The sequence below is a fragment of the Poecile atricapillus genome, chromosome 12 (genome assembly GCF_030490865.1).
Source record: "Poecile atricapillus isolate bPoeAtr1 chromosome 12, bPoeAtr1.hap1, whole genome shotgun sequence".
Lineage (NCBI taxonomy): Eukaryota > Metazoa > Chordata > Aves > Passeriformes > Paridae > Poecile > Poecile atricapillus.
The window spans coordinates 1759183-1772354 of NC_081260.1; the positions used below are offsets into that span (position 1 = coordinate 1759183).

The 13172-nt window shown below is 50.7% G+C and overlaps 1 protein-coding gene across 2 annotated transcripts in view; it reads left to right on the forward strand.

The window, feature by feature from the left end:
* Positions 1 to 13172, forward strand: part of ARHGEF9 (Cdc42 guanine nucleotide exchange factor 9) — a 192611-nt gene that overhangs the window by 90762 nt on the left and 88677 nt on the right. The window lies entirely within an intron of this gene.

Here is a 13172-nt window from a genome sequence, read left to right on the forward strand (position 1 = left end):
TTTTCCTGGGAATTACTCTGGCGTGGTCAGAAACATCACCTTGATGGGATGTCCACAAGGGCAGGAAGCCCCCAGAGCTGTGCTGGTGGGCAGCCTGAAAGCTTCAGCACCCGAATTCAAGAGAATGTTGGGGGATGAAGGGAGTGCGTGCATGCAAGGATTTAAAGAATTAGGTCTGGATTTCATCTGTCTCTGGTTTATCCCCACAGATATCATTTCATAGCAGGGTGCTGCTTTGGGGAGCTGCCCCTTGTGCTATCACAGAGCTGGGGAAACTGAGGCATGCGGCGGTTGTGGAGCGGCACATTTTGGGATGGGGGTTAGCGGGGCTGGGGTCTGGAGCAGGGTGTGGGGAGGGTGTTTGGCACCGTGTTTGGGGTCTGGCTCGTTCGGGTTCCTCAAGCCTTGCCGTGGGGCGGTGCTGGAGGGCCGGGCTGGTGCCGGGCGCTGAGGCCCTGCAGAGAGCCCGAGGATGCGTTTGGGGCATTTTGGAGCCGGGAGCAGCCGAGTGTGGCCATGCCCATGTGAAGGGCCATGTGGCTCAGTGCCTGCCCCTTGCTTTGCATCAGCTGAGACATATAGAACACAACGTATGGGCTGCTGGCAGCCGGCGTGGGGCTATTTTCGGCTGCATCTGCCCCTCGGTGGAGCCGGGAATGCGCTGAGCCCGCCCTGCTCGCCAGGCTGGGCTCAGACTCCAGGGATGAGCTCTTCCCCAGCCCCTTCCCCTCCTCCAGGACCTGTCTGGGATGGGCAGGGCAGGCACTGACCCCCGAGGGTGCTGGGGAGGGCCGGCAGCCCTGCCCTGGGCTCCATAAGTAGCATCACCCCGGTTAAAGCAGCAGCCCGGCTCTTTGTGTTCCCTTTTTGTCCCTGGATAAAGCCCCAGGTGGATTTCTAGGCTGGTCACTGTGGTGGGATGAGATGGTGATGTGTCCTCCTGTCCTTCTGGAGTGAGGCTGTCTGCTCTGAGGGATGTCCTGCCCTGAGCCCTGTGCCATCCAGGAAAACCCCTGGATGTTCACTCTCAGTGCTCGGGGTGTTTGCCCCAAGGTTTCCAAAGGGTTAAGCTGCTGCTGGTGCCAGTTTTGGGGGTTTTGAGCCCCTGCACGGGAGCTCAGAGCTGTGAGAGTGGCTGAGAAATGCTGGGAGAGGAATCGTCCCAACTCCGCGGGCTGGGAAAGCAGAAAGGACGGAATTGTGCACGGAACTGTTCCCTTGGAATGGAGCAAATTCAGCCTGGCCTCAGCTACACCAACAGGAGCGGGGAGCAAACCCCTAAAGATCCGTCTTCTTCCCCAGTAAGAGTGGGTTAATTTGCTGGGCATATCTGGGGAAAAGTTTTGTCACGTAAAATCATTCCATTTGACAAAAGCATCAGCTCCTGCTGGCGTTATCAGAAAACAGGGTTTTTTCAAAGCATTTCTATGGACCACATTCCCCTGCTATTTCTGCTGCTCCACTCCCCTGTATTGTGTTCAGTAAATCTGACAAGGTTCTCTCAGTACGTCGTGCACTGAAGTTTCTGTTCTGATACCAAATTTAGGGAAGGCTTGTTATCTACAGTTCTTTCTTCCTGGCTTGATAAGGTGCTGATTAATTTAATGCAACTCTCTTTGCTTATCTAGTTGAGCTTCAGTCAGTTTTAGTATAATCTTGGAGAAGCATGATCAATCTTTAATGTTTGTTTTTAAGGTTTATTCCAAAGTCTTTTAGGCATGCCGGATGTTTGCTCTTTCCTGAAGTTCTAGGAGAATTAAGTTAAAAAGTAACAATTATAGAAACAGTTTTGAATGCAGATGAAACATTTTAAAGTTGCTCTAAAGCGAGAAGGAGCGGTTGGCTCTGGTGAAGTTTTAGGTGTTAAAATAGAATTGTCTTAGCTCTGGATGCGTAAAGCAGGGAATATCAACAGCCCTTGCACGGGGATGAGGATGATGCAGGGATGAAGGAGAGGGTCTGTTCCCTCTCCAGAGGTGTGTGTAAGGTGGGAAGGGACAGGGGCACTGTCACCTGTCCCAGTGTGGGGAATTGTCCCCTGCTTTTGCCCGAGGAGCAGGCAGTGCAAGGACAGTGGGCTGTCATCGGTGCGGAGCTGTGCCAACATTTGGTGATCAGGGGTTGACATCTGGATAGATTTTCAGTCTCCTCTGGTCCAGGGGAGATGGATCTCTGTTCCAATGCCCAGCAGCACATCGATCCTATCTCCTGGATACTGAGGCTTTTGCAGAATTGTCAAAAAGTCTTTCCTAAAGAATTAAAAGTGCACCCAGGCACGGAGCAGAGGAGCTAAACCTCCCAAACCTTCAGGCTGGGAACAAATTTGCTTAAGACTAACAGGCTGCCTTGGAGTTAGAAATCTTCAGCCAGGAGAAGCCTGGCTTCTTCAGTACACACCCAGAGCCTGGGAAGTGTGTTCCCAGGCATTAACAGGAGCCAGCCTGTAGATTTGTGGAATTCAGGGAGCACTGCTGCTCCCAGCACCCCTCTGCAGCGGTGGATGCTGCTGAGCCACGTGCTGAGGCTGCTCCTGATGTCCCTCTCAGCCCACTGCCATTTGCAGATTGTCACCATGGCCCCAGCTGCCACAGTCCTCATTTTCCCAGCTGGATTTGAAGCTCAGTACAAGTCTGGGTCTGGTCCCCAGAGCCCAGGTTTGGCTGGAGGTTGTCGGCAGCGCACGCTCGGTGCTTCTCCCTTTGCCATCTCTCCCCATGGCTTCCCTGCTCCCTCCTGCAGTACAGAGCGGCTGTGCTTTGCCCCAGAAAGCAGTGCTGGTTTAATCTCTGTTTTCCAGCAGAAAAAAGGTTTTAATCTGTGTTTTTCCAGGCTGTCCCTGTCCCTCCTCCCCGCTCACGTCAGGGCACACATGTGCACACGCGTGTGCAGGCAGCAATGCACCTCCCTCTGCATCACCCTGGACATGGGCAGGGAAACCTATGGATTAAAACACATGTGCATATGTTTTCCTTCCCAGATATATTTTGGAAAATATGAGTCAGCAGCAGCAGCAGCAGCAGCAGCAGCAGCAGCAGCAGCAGCAGGCAAGAACATATTACATAATCTCTGGGAGCCAAGAAAACCTCGCAGTTTATTAGGAGGGAGGCTTTCTGCAAGCAGCAGCTTTTACCATCATTTTGGGGCCACACATTGGCTCCAGCCCCAAAGTCAGTGGCCTCATTTCCATCCTGTCCTCTTGTGTCCAATGCAGGGAAGCAGTCCCAGCAGCCTTGGGTTTGGTTATATTTTTAATCCCCCCAGTACTGGTAGAATCTCAGGGTTGTGCTGTTGGTAACGACTTTTCTCTTGTTCCTTAACATGTTCTCCTGCACAGAGTCTGTGATTTTCCTTTTTGGTTCCCCCCACTCCCCACCTCCTGCTGTTTTCTCTCAGATCTCAGCACTGAGAGAAATGGCACATGAGTACAGCTGGAAATAGCTGCTGCCCCCTCCGCCTCCCCTCTGCTCACGGCCACCCACCTCCTCCACCTACTCCCAAATGGGAGAGTGAAGTCAACATCCACTTTTAGCCCTGGGCTGCTGCTCCTCGGCTCTCCCCCTCTCCCTCCCTGCCTGCCCTGCCCACACAGGCTCCTGAAGGGCTTCATCACCATTTTGAGGCTCCTGCAGCTGGATGTGGTCCCTGTGTGATCCCCCAGCGCTCGGGGGATCTGTGCTGGAGCGTCGGCGCTGACAGGGGATGCGCGCTTTGCTCCATGCTGGCCGGGCAGAGAGGGGAGCAGCAGGAATTACAGACACTCAGAGGAGCACAAATGAAAATCCAAGGAATTCAGACAGCAGGAATGTCAGGGGTTTGATTGTTCCATGCTGGGAACATCCGTGTGAGCGTTGGCACGGGCAGGGATGGGAGCAGTGGGCGCAGAGCCCTGCACGGTGGGTGGCTGCTCTCAGCTCTCCACCGTGCTTTTAGCTCGAAATAAAAGAGAAAAAAATAATTTTCCCTGAGTCCCTGGGTGGGAACAATCCCAAAAATACCCCACCCCAAAAGGGTTATGGGGCATTTTAGTGGAGAGGAAATTCAGGAGCCAGGGATCCAAGCCCAGGAAAATTCTCTGGTGCCTGCTGGCTCTGTTCCCCCTCTTCACTTGTAGCTTTCTGCAAGAGGTACCTGCTCCATCCCTAATGCCAGCCTGAATTCCTGCAGGATGCCTGGAAAGCCGAGGAGGGGAATGGGCATTAGCAGAGTGAAGGGAAAGGAAGGAAAGGCCTTGTTTGTTTTTAATTTGCCCAGTAAAAGCAAAAGGTTTTGAGCCACTTTGATCTCTCAGGGCAGTGCAAACGCTTTCACTGTGCCTGAGCCCGTGGGTGCCTTTCAAGCAAAGAGAAAGCTCGGTTGTGGTTTTCCAATATCAAAGGCTGCCCAAGGAGGCAGTAAATTGCCACGCTGGCTGAGAGCAGGAGTGCAGCAGCTCCGTGCCCTGTCTGGGACAGTGTCTGAGGCACTCTCTGCAGAGCAGATTGAGAGAGACACAGGAATTGATGGTGATGGAATATCCTGTTTATCCAGAGCACTCTGTCTTCACCCCGTTAGCTCTCCAGTTCCTGGTGTTTGGAGATGAGAGAATTTAAATCTTCCATATTTTTAAAACCACAGAAGTCTCTGTTACAACCAGAAATTCTAATGAGCTCAGCAGAGGGGATGGGCTTTTCTGTCCACCATCCATCAGGGCTCTCCATATTTTATTGAAAAGCCTGGTTTGAGCTGTGTCTGCCCAGTGTTTGGAGCAGCTGGGGAATGGTGGGACCCTCCAAGGGCTGGGATCTGGGGGAACTGCCCCCCATTCCCCACCTCCAGCAGCCAGGGTGATGCTGCAGGGGCTGTTTCATCTTTCTACGTCTTTGTTTCTCTTTCTGTAAAATGCACAGAAGGAAATTGCCCTTTCCTGTTCAAGGGTTTGGCAAGTGAGGATGAAAAGTGCTGGATTGGAGGCAGGTGGGATTGGAGCAGATGGATGAAAAATGCCTCTCACCCTCTGGGGCTTTGCGGGGGCCCCTGGCAGAGCTGAGCTCCCACCCAGGAGCTCCCTGCTTTAATTTAAAGCAACATCTTGAATTCCACCCGAGATTCCAACAGTGATGTCAGCAGGGCTCCACCAAAAATTCATTTGGCCTCAAATATTTTGCATATGCAGCGTCAGAGCTCAGCCTTCTGTTTTTGCAGCTAGAGAAGGGCTCTGCACCTCGTTAGAGCCTTCACTAATAATACACTTGCTCTCTGTTATTAATTCATCTAAATGAGGCTTTTTTGTTTCTCTAAGCCTTTTGTGGTATTTCTGTGCTGTCGAGAAATTAATCTGCATTAAGTAGAAATACCTCAGTAAAACCAGGAGCTTTGGAGTAGCTGTTCAGCCTCTTGTGGCGTAAGCTCTGGGGCAGAGCCACTTGGGGTATCCACAATTCCCACCCCAAAGCCAGCAAAAAGAGCTAGGAGAGGCTCCTGGGGCACAAAGGAATGGCACAAAAGCCACCCAAGGCAGCCCAGCCATGCTCTGGATCCTGGCTGGGAGTGCTGACTCTGACTGAGTGACACGAACTCACATCTTAATTCCCAAATCTTCCCTTTTTGAGCTTCTGTGTTTGGCCACCCTCTCCCCAGAAGGAGGATTTTTCCCTGGGGCACCTTCCCTCCTGTTCTGACATGTCTGGAGTGGTTTTCTCAGCTGGTCAGAAAAGGAGAATTCTGCTCCTCCTTTGAGCAGGTCTCCCACAGCTGGAAACACCTCCCTGTCCCTGCAGTGGCTTTTGCTGCCCTTTTTGCCTCTCTGTTTCTCCTGCAGACAGTTTTACCTTTGCAGGGTTTTTCCAACTCAGGTTGAAATTCAAGCGATGATAATACTTGACATTCTTCATTCCGGCATCTTAAAAATCTTTTCTGAAGTTTAAAAGCCTTTAAAGCCTTTGTGCTGTATAAATACTTGAGTACTTCTTCTATTTTTAAATGAAAATGGTGCCTGAAAACCCTCAAAAGTCAAATGAAGATCAAAGGCTTGGGAATACCAGCAGATTTTTGTATTATTCACAGCAGCCCGAGACTGAGGTTGTATTGGCTGCGTGCAGAGGGGCTGCTGTGCTCATAATGATGCAATCATGGAATTATGGAGTGGTTTGGATTGGAAAGGACCTTCAAGCTCATCCCATTCCACCCCTGCCGTGGGCAGGGACACCTCCAACTATCCTGTGTTGCTCCAAGCCCCATCCAGGGGGCATTTCCAGGGATCCAGGGGCAGCCACAGCTTCTCTGGGCACCCTGTGCCAGGGCCTGCCCACCTTCACTGGGAAGGATTTAGGATTTCTTCCCAATATCCCCTCTAATCCTGCTCTCTCTCATTGATCTCTGGTTATCTGTCCCAGCTGTAAAACTCAGCCTTGGTGCTCAGGGGAGCTGGGCTTGGTGTGTGACATCGCTGCTGGCTGGAGATCCCATGTTTTATCATCTTGTTTTCACATCCATCCCCATGCAGGAATGGCCAGCAAAGGGCTGGAGCAGGGAAAGTGGCAGCACTGCCCTTTTCAGGGGGAGCTGGACTGGCTTCACAAGGTTTTTAGCAAAGTCCATCTCTTTTTCTTGTAGCCCAGCCTTCCTCACCATTTTCCTCCCTCCCTGTGGCTTCAGAGCAGGAATCTGGACAAGAGATGGAAATGGATGTCCTGGAGGTTTGTGACAAGGGGATCCTGAGGACTCAGGGCAGCTCACAAAAGAATTGCCTCTGATAAATGCTCAGAGGTTTCTGTGGGTTTGCTCAGCAGCTGCAGTCAGGGCTCACAGTGGGGATTTTTACCACTGCCCAGGGAATCATTCCAGGACTGTGTGAGCCACCACCAGCAGCATCCTTGCTGGAATAAAAGGTAAAAAATGGATGCAGGGCAATTTGGCTAGGAGAAGAGTGGAAAGAAAAAAAAAAAGTTAAGATCTAAGGAGTGGCTGTTGAAACGCAAAAGGATCTAGAAAGCAAAGATGCAAAAATAAAATCTGAAGCGGAAATGAGTGATGTTTTTCCAGCATTGTGTAACTCATTTTAATTGCAATCCATCTAGAAATCTATTTGAGGCAAGAAATCAATGCAGAATTGTAGAGCAAAGCATTGGCCTCCCAGATGTTTGCAGCTTTCTGGATTGTTATTTTCAGCTTCTCCCACAGTTTGAGTCCCTCCTTCCTCACAGTGGCCAGGAGATGTCCCCCTGATGTGTAGCGGGTGGGCAGTGAGGCCTGTCCTGGGGCTTTCTGCTCTGAATTTGCCTCTTGTTGCATCTTGAGGAGCACTCTGGAGTGGTTTTGGTGGTGGGAATGGGGTGTTGGCATGTGGAAGCCCTGGGGTTTCTGTAGGATCACCCCACATCTCCCAGGCGTGCCTGAGGGTCAGGGCCAGGCTGTTGTCCCGTCCCAGGGAGTTTTCCCTGGGCAGGAATTCAGTGGGAGTGGCAGAGCTGGGGCCATGCTGTGCTCTTGGATCACCTGCTTTAAATCCGTGGGATGTGCAGCACAGGCATCAGAGCTGCCTCATCTCCTGGAGATTCCTTTCACTGAGTGGATTCCCACCTTAAGAGACTGATGAAAGTCCATCAGTGCTCAAGGCTTCTGGTAATTCGGTAGAATTAAGTCCTGACTCTCACAGATGTCATCCATGTCATTCCCAGCAGTCTCCTGAAAGGCCAGCATGACATTTCTCTTGGATTTGGTGGCATTTGTGAGGGAGGTTTTACCTTGTTTCTGCTCCATCCTCAGCGTTCGGGGCTGCTGAGGATGCTTTGCTTTGAATCCAGTTTTGGCAGGGGCCGTGTAGAGACTGAGCAGGGATGATCTGGGCAGAGCTGGGGCTGCAGGGTGATCCCTGTGCTCCTGGAGAGAGGGAGGCTGTGCTGCTGTGGCCTTCAGAGTGTCCCTTTGCTCTGCTCCTGCCTCTTGTCCTGCCTGGAGACAGAGTCAGGCAGTGAGGAAGGGACAGAGCTCCCCAGGAACCAGCCAGGCTCCTCAAAGATCACACAGCAGCTTCACTGACAGGAGAGGCTCTGAGCCAGCAATCCAAGGAAATCCTGACAGCCAGACTCACATTCCCAACAGAATGGCCCAGCAGCAATGGACTCCAGGTTTGGAATATCTCCCCTGACCTCCCTCCTGGCTTCCAAGCGTGTCCCCCTCACCGTGTCGCTCTCAGGCTGTCACTGCAGTGTTGTGTCTGTGTTTAGAATACTGGCTTGGAGCAGCAGAGAGAAATGGGAACAGAGCTTGCAGCAGGTTAGGGTGAGCTGGGAGGAATCTGATGGCAAAGGAACCAGCCTCACTCTGGGAAGGAGGCAGGGAAAAGGAGGATTCAGGCTTTTCCAAATCAAGAGAGTGCAGTGGAAGAGGGGGAAGGATACAGTGCAGGAGGTAAAACTAAGAATAGAGGAGTGTGTTATAAAGGGAAATCTGGGGCTGGAGGTCAGAACAAATTAGAACATGCAGAAAATGTACTCCACGAGGCCATGGATTTGTATTTCTGGAAAATAACTGAAGTATCTTCACATGGGGCAGTTCTCATGGGATTAGTAAAAAAATACCTGAACAGGTTCTCAAAGGAACAGTCTTCCTTTGGCTCGTGAGCAGAACAGAGGACTCCAAGCTGGTTTTTGGAGCCCAGAGCCCCTCAAATTCCAAGAGGCGTGGCTTTTCCTGCAGGCACCTCTGGACAGCAGCAGCAGGGTGTGCCCAAAACAGAGTTTATTCTGATGATGATTGCAGAGAGGGGCAGCAAAGCTCCCCAGGATAGATGGAGTCAGGAGTAGAAGGGCTCTGGAAATGGGCCCTGGGTGAGGCTGGAGCAGGGGAAGGCGGTGATTTATTGTTATCACCTGGAGTGGATCCAAGCTTTTAACAGATGGCAGGATTTACCAGTTTGGCTGTGCTGGAAAACTGCGCAGTGGAGTTATCCATCCATCCATCCCTGTCCATCCATCCATCCATCCATCCATCCACCCATCCATCCATCCATCCATCCCTGTCCATCCATCCATCCATCCATCATCCATCCATCATCCATCATCCATCCATCCATCCATCCATCATCCATCCATCCATCATCCATCCATCCATCATCCATCCCTGTCCATCCATCCATCCATCCATACATCCATCCATCATCCATCCATCATCTATTCATGGATCCATCCATCCATCCATTCATCCATCCATCCATCCATCCCTGTCCATCCATCATCCATCCATCCATCCATCCATCCATCATCCATCCATCCATCATCCATCCATCATCCATCCATCATCCATCCATCATCCATCCATCATCCATCCATCATCCATCATCCATCATCCATCCATCCATCCATCCATCATCCATCATCCATCATCCATCCATCATCCATCCATCCATCATCCATCCATCCATCCATCCATCCATCCATCCATCCATCCATCATCCATCCATCCATCCATCCATCATCCATCATCCATCCATCATCCATCCATCATCCATCCATCCATCCATCCATCCATCCATCCATCCATCCATCCATCATCCATCATCCATCCATCATCCATCCATCATCCATCCATCCATCCATCCATCATCCATCCATCATCCATCCATCCATCCATCCATCCATCATCCATCCATCATCCATCCATCCATCATCCATCCATCCATCCATCCATCCATCCATCCATCCATCCATCCATCCATCATCCATCATCCATCCATCATCCATCCATCCATCCATCCATCCATCATCCATCATCCATCCATCCATCCATCCATCCATCCATCCATCATCCATCCATCCATCCATCCATCCATCCATCCATCATCCATCCATCCATCCATCCATCATCCATCATCCATCCATCATCCATCCATCATCCATCCATCCATCCATCCATCCATCATCCATCCATCCATCCATCATCCATCATCCATCCATCATCCATCCATCCATCCATCCATCCATCATCCATCATCCATCCATCCATCCATCCATCCATCCATCCATCCATCCATCATCCATCCATCCATCCATCCATCCATCATCCATCCATCCATCCATTCATCCATCCATCCCTGGCTGCAGTGTCCCGTTGCCACCAGTGCTTTGGGGACCTGCTGCATTGGAAGGTCAGGGTTAGCTCTGGTGGTGATTTGGTGCAGGCTGTAGTTAGAGGTGCCAGGAGCTGCTCGTAAGTCTTGTGTTTGGCACTGGTCCTAAAGAAGGAGAAACAAGTAAGTGAGATCCTGCAAATCAGTGTTTGGATTCCTGCTTTTGAGAAGATTGATGGAGGTGGACTGGCTGCAGGAGCAGGATTTATCTTGGCAGTTCAGCAGCTTGCCCCGAGCCTTTCCTGGTGTGTGTGGTGTGGCCAGAAGTGCTCTGGATTTATGGATGACCTTAGGAAGCACAGGCAGTGCTGGGAGAGCTGGGCTGCTGCAGAAACAAGGCCAAGGAGCCTTATCTGAGTCCAGCAGCTTCAAGGCCTGATGTTAAAAAAGTCTCCTGTATTCATTACAAGAGCACTGGGCTCTTCTTCTAACATAAAATACGCCGAAATTCTGAGATAATTCTGTTGTATCCCGTGCTACTTCTTCAGAACCTCTCCTCACCTGATGTTGGTGCATAAACATCAGACTTTTCCCCCATTTTCTTTCCCTGCAGCAGCTCCAGCCATTTTAAATCTGCAAGCTGGAACTCCAGGGATCTTGCTCATCCTCATGGACCTAAAAGTGGAGTACACAGGGGAGATTCTGGGAGTTTGGCCATGAGCCCAAGACCTTTAAAATCATGAACCAGATTCTTGGTTAGCTAAGACTTTGGAGCTTTCCAGTGTGTTAGGAAGTCACAAGATTTTTTCAGCTGTCAGGTTTTAGTTTTTTCGTCTTACGCTGTCATGCACTGACATAAGATACCAATAATTTAAACCACTCTGCTTCCAGGAGAATCCTTTTGATATAAAGGTTTGTGGAGACAAACGTAAAGGTTTAGTCTCTTGCTGACTTTTACTGCCTGATGTATTTATAAGCTAAGAATATAATATTTCTATAGGCTACTTCATGTTGCAAACACACACAGTGTGAGCAAGACATGGATTTGCAGCCCCCCAGATGAGAAATGACCTGCTGGGGTGCTGGGGGATCCCAGGGCTGTGTAAAGGTGCATGCAGGGAGTGTTGAGCTGTGTGCAGCTCCAGAGACCCAAATTAGAGGGTTTGGACACCTGGGCACTCAAAGGTGCTCCTTTGGGCAGGGGTGTCACACAGGCAGACGGAGCTGGCTGCTCCCAGATTCCCACGGAGATGCTCACATCCACTCTGACTCATATCCATGGCATTTTATTGTTGGGTTGAAGACTGTCTAAAAATTCCCTGGCATTTCTCCAGAGAGAGTGCCAGCAGCCCTTAAACTCAACTCATTTCCTTTCCGTCAAACCACGGAGCTCATCAATAGCAATCTCAGGCTCCAGCAGGGAACTCGGAGGTGGGTGGGATTTGCCACCCTCCATCCTGGTGGTAAATAGGTCATTACCACCACAGCAGCAGGAATAAAGCACAAGGGGGGATTTGGAGAGGGAGAAATGATGCTCCTTTCCCTTGGGGAGCAGGTATTTTTGCTGGTGCCAGCAGATTGATTTAGGCAATATTCACTTGTTACTTTATGGAATCAATGAACAGCATCTTTTCCTGGGTTTGTGTCTGGGGATTGACAAATGCTCAGGAGCTTTTGCACCTCTGTGGTTGCTTTTATTAACTCATGAGAGCTTAAAAGGTGAAGCCCAGGAGCTCCCTGCAGACTGGAGCTCTTACCTGTTCATTGGAGCCTTTTCCCAGCAAGTTGCTCTCTGAGCCCTTTTTTTCCAGCAGGAATGTCACACATGATAGAGGGACTCAAAGGGGCCAGTTTTACCTTTAAAGTCTAGGTTTAATTTTTTTTTTTCTGTTAAAAAAAATGTGTTTCGACAGTTTGTCACATCGGCTCAGCCTGCCACGTCGTGGGCAGTGAAGTGTTAGGAAGGAAAAGCAGAAAGTATTTTGATGAAGGATCAAGTCAACTCACTAATGTTTTTTGAACATCTCCTGTGTTGACCTTGGTCCACACAGACACCCCCCCTCTCCTGCAGCTCTCCTGGCTCCTGGAGAGTTTCTGGAGGAGCTGAGGGAATTGCCAGGCAGGATGTGGGGAGATGGCAGGAAAAGTTCTTGCGGGAGGTCTGTGCTTTGCAGCAGAGGCATTTGCCAGCTTCTCCTGAAGCCTCCATCCTGTGTTTATTTTGGAGCTGAGGAGGAGGGAAGGAGGGAGGGAGGCATCATCATGCTTTTGGTAGCTATGGAGAGTGGGGAGGGCAAAGTCTGTGGAGCACAAGAACCCTCAGATCTCCACGTTCAGCTTCCAGAAAAGCTCAGCCCAGTCTCTCCTGTTGGGCTTGTTTTTATCACCAGACAAACATTTAATTATTTTACCTTCATGCTGCCACTGAATCAACTGAGAGAACTACAAAAGATAATGCACTTCTATTTTTATATCTTATACTAATGAAGCTCAGGCTGGAATTTTCCCCTGCACGATTGGCTGGAACAGGGGAGGAAAAATTCCGAGGGAGAGGAGGAGGGAGCGAGACGCTCAACATTTAGCAGCGAGCATGGCTGTGGTTGGAGCAAACCTGCAGCATTCCCAGACAGTGCTGGAAAGTGAGGAGAGCAGCGTTTCATCCCTGTGCAAGGATCACAGAGGATGTTTCTCCTCGGTGAAGGATGGATGGAGGCAGTGACACTCCAGGATTGTGCTGCTGGCAGGGCTGAGCACCAGGGCTGGGCTGCCCCCAGCTCCCAGTTTGGGATCCCTGGAAAACATTCCCTGGGACTTGGCAGGGGCCGAGTGCTCCATCCAGAGCTCAGGAATATATTGAGCTGCAGCCACACACTGGGAACACCAGTGCTGGGACAGGGCCCACCAGGCTGCACCACAAAGAGTTAAAAATGTGTAGGGACACTAAAACATGAGTGGGGAGGCAGGTGCTTGGGGCTGGCCTGTGGTGACACCTTAATCTGAGGTGGCACCACGGCGGTGACCGATGGCCCCTGAGCTGGATGGGTGTCCCTGGAGAGCGCAGCTTAGCCAGAGCTGGTGTTTGCAGCTCAGCATCAAGATGAAAATCCAGCCTAAACACTCCGTGTCT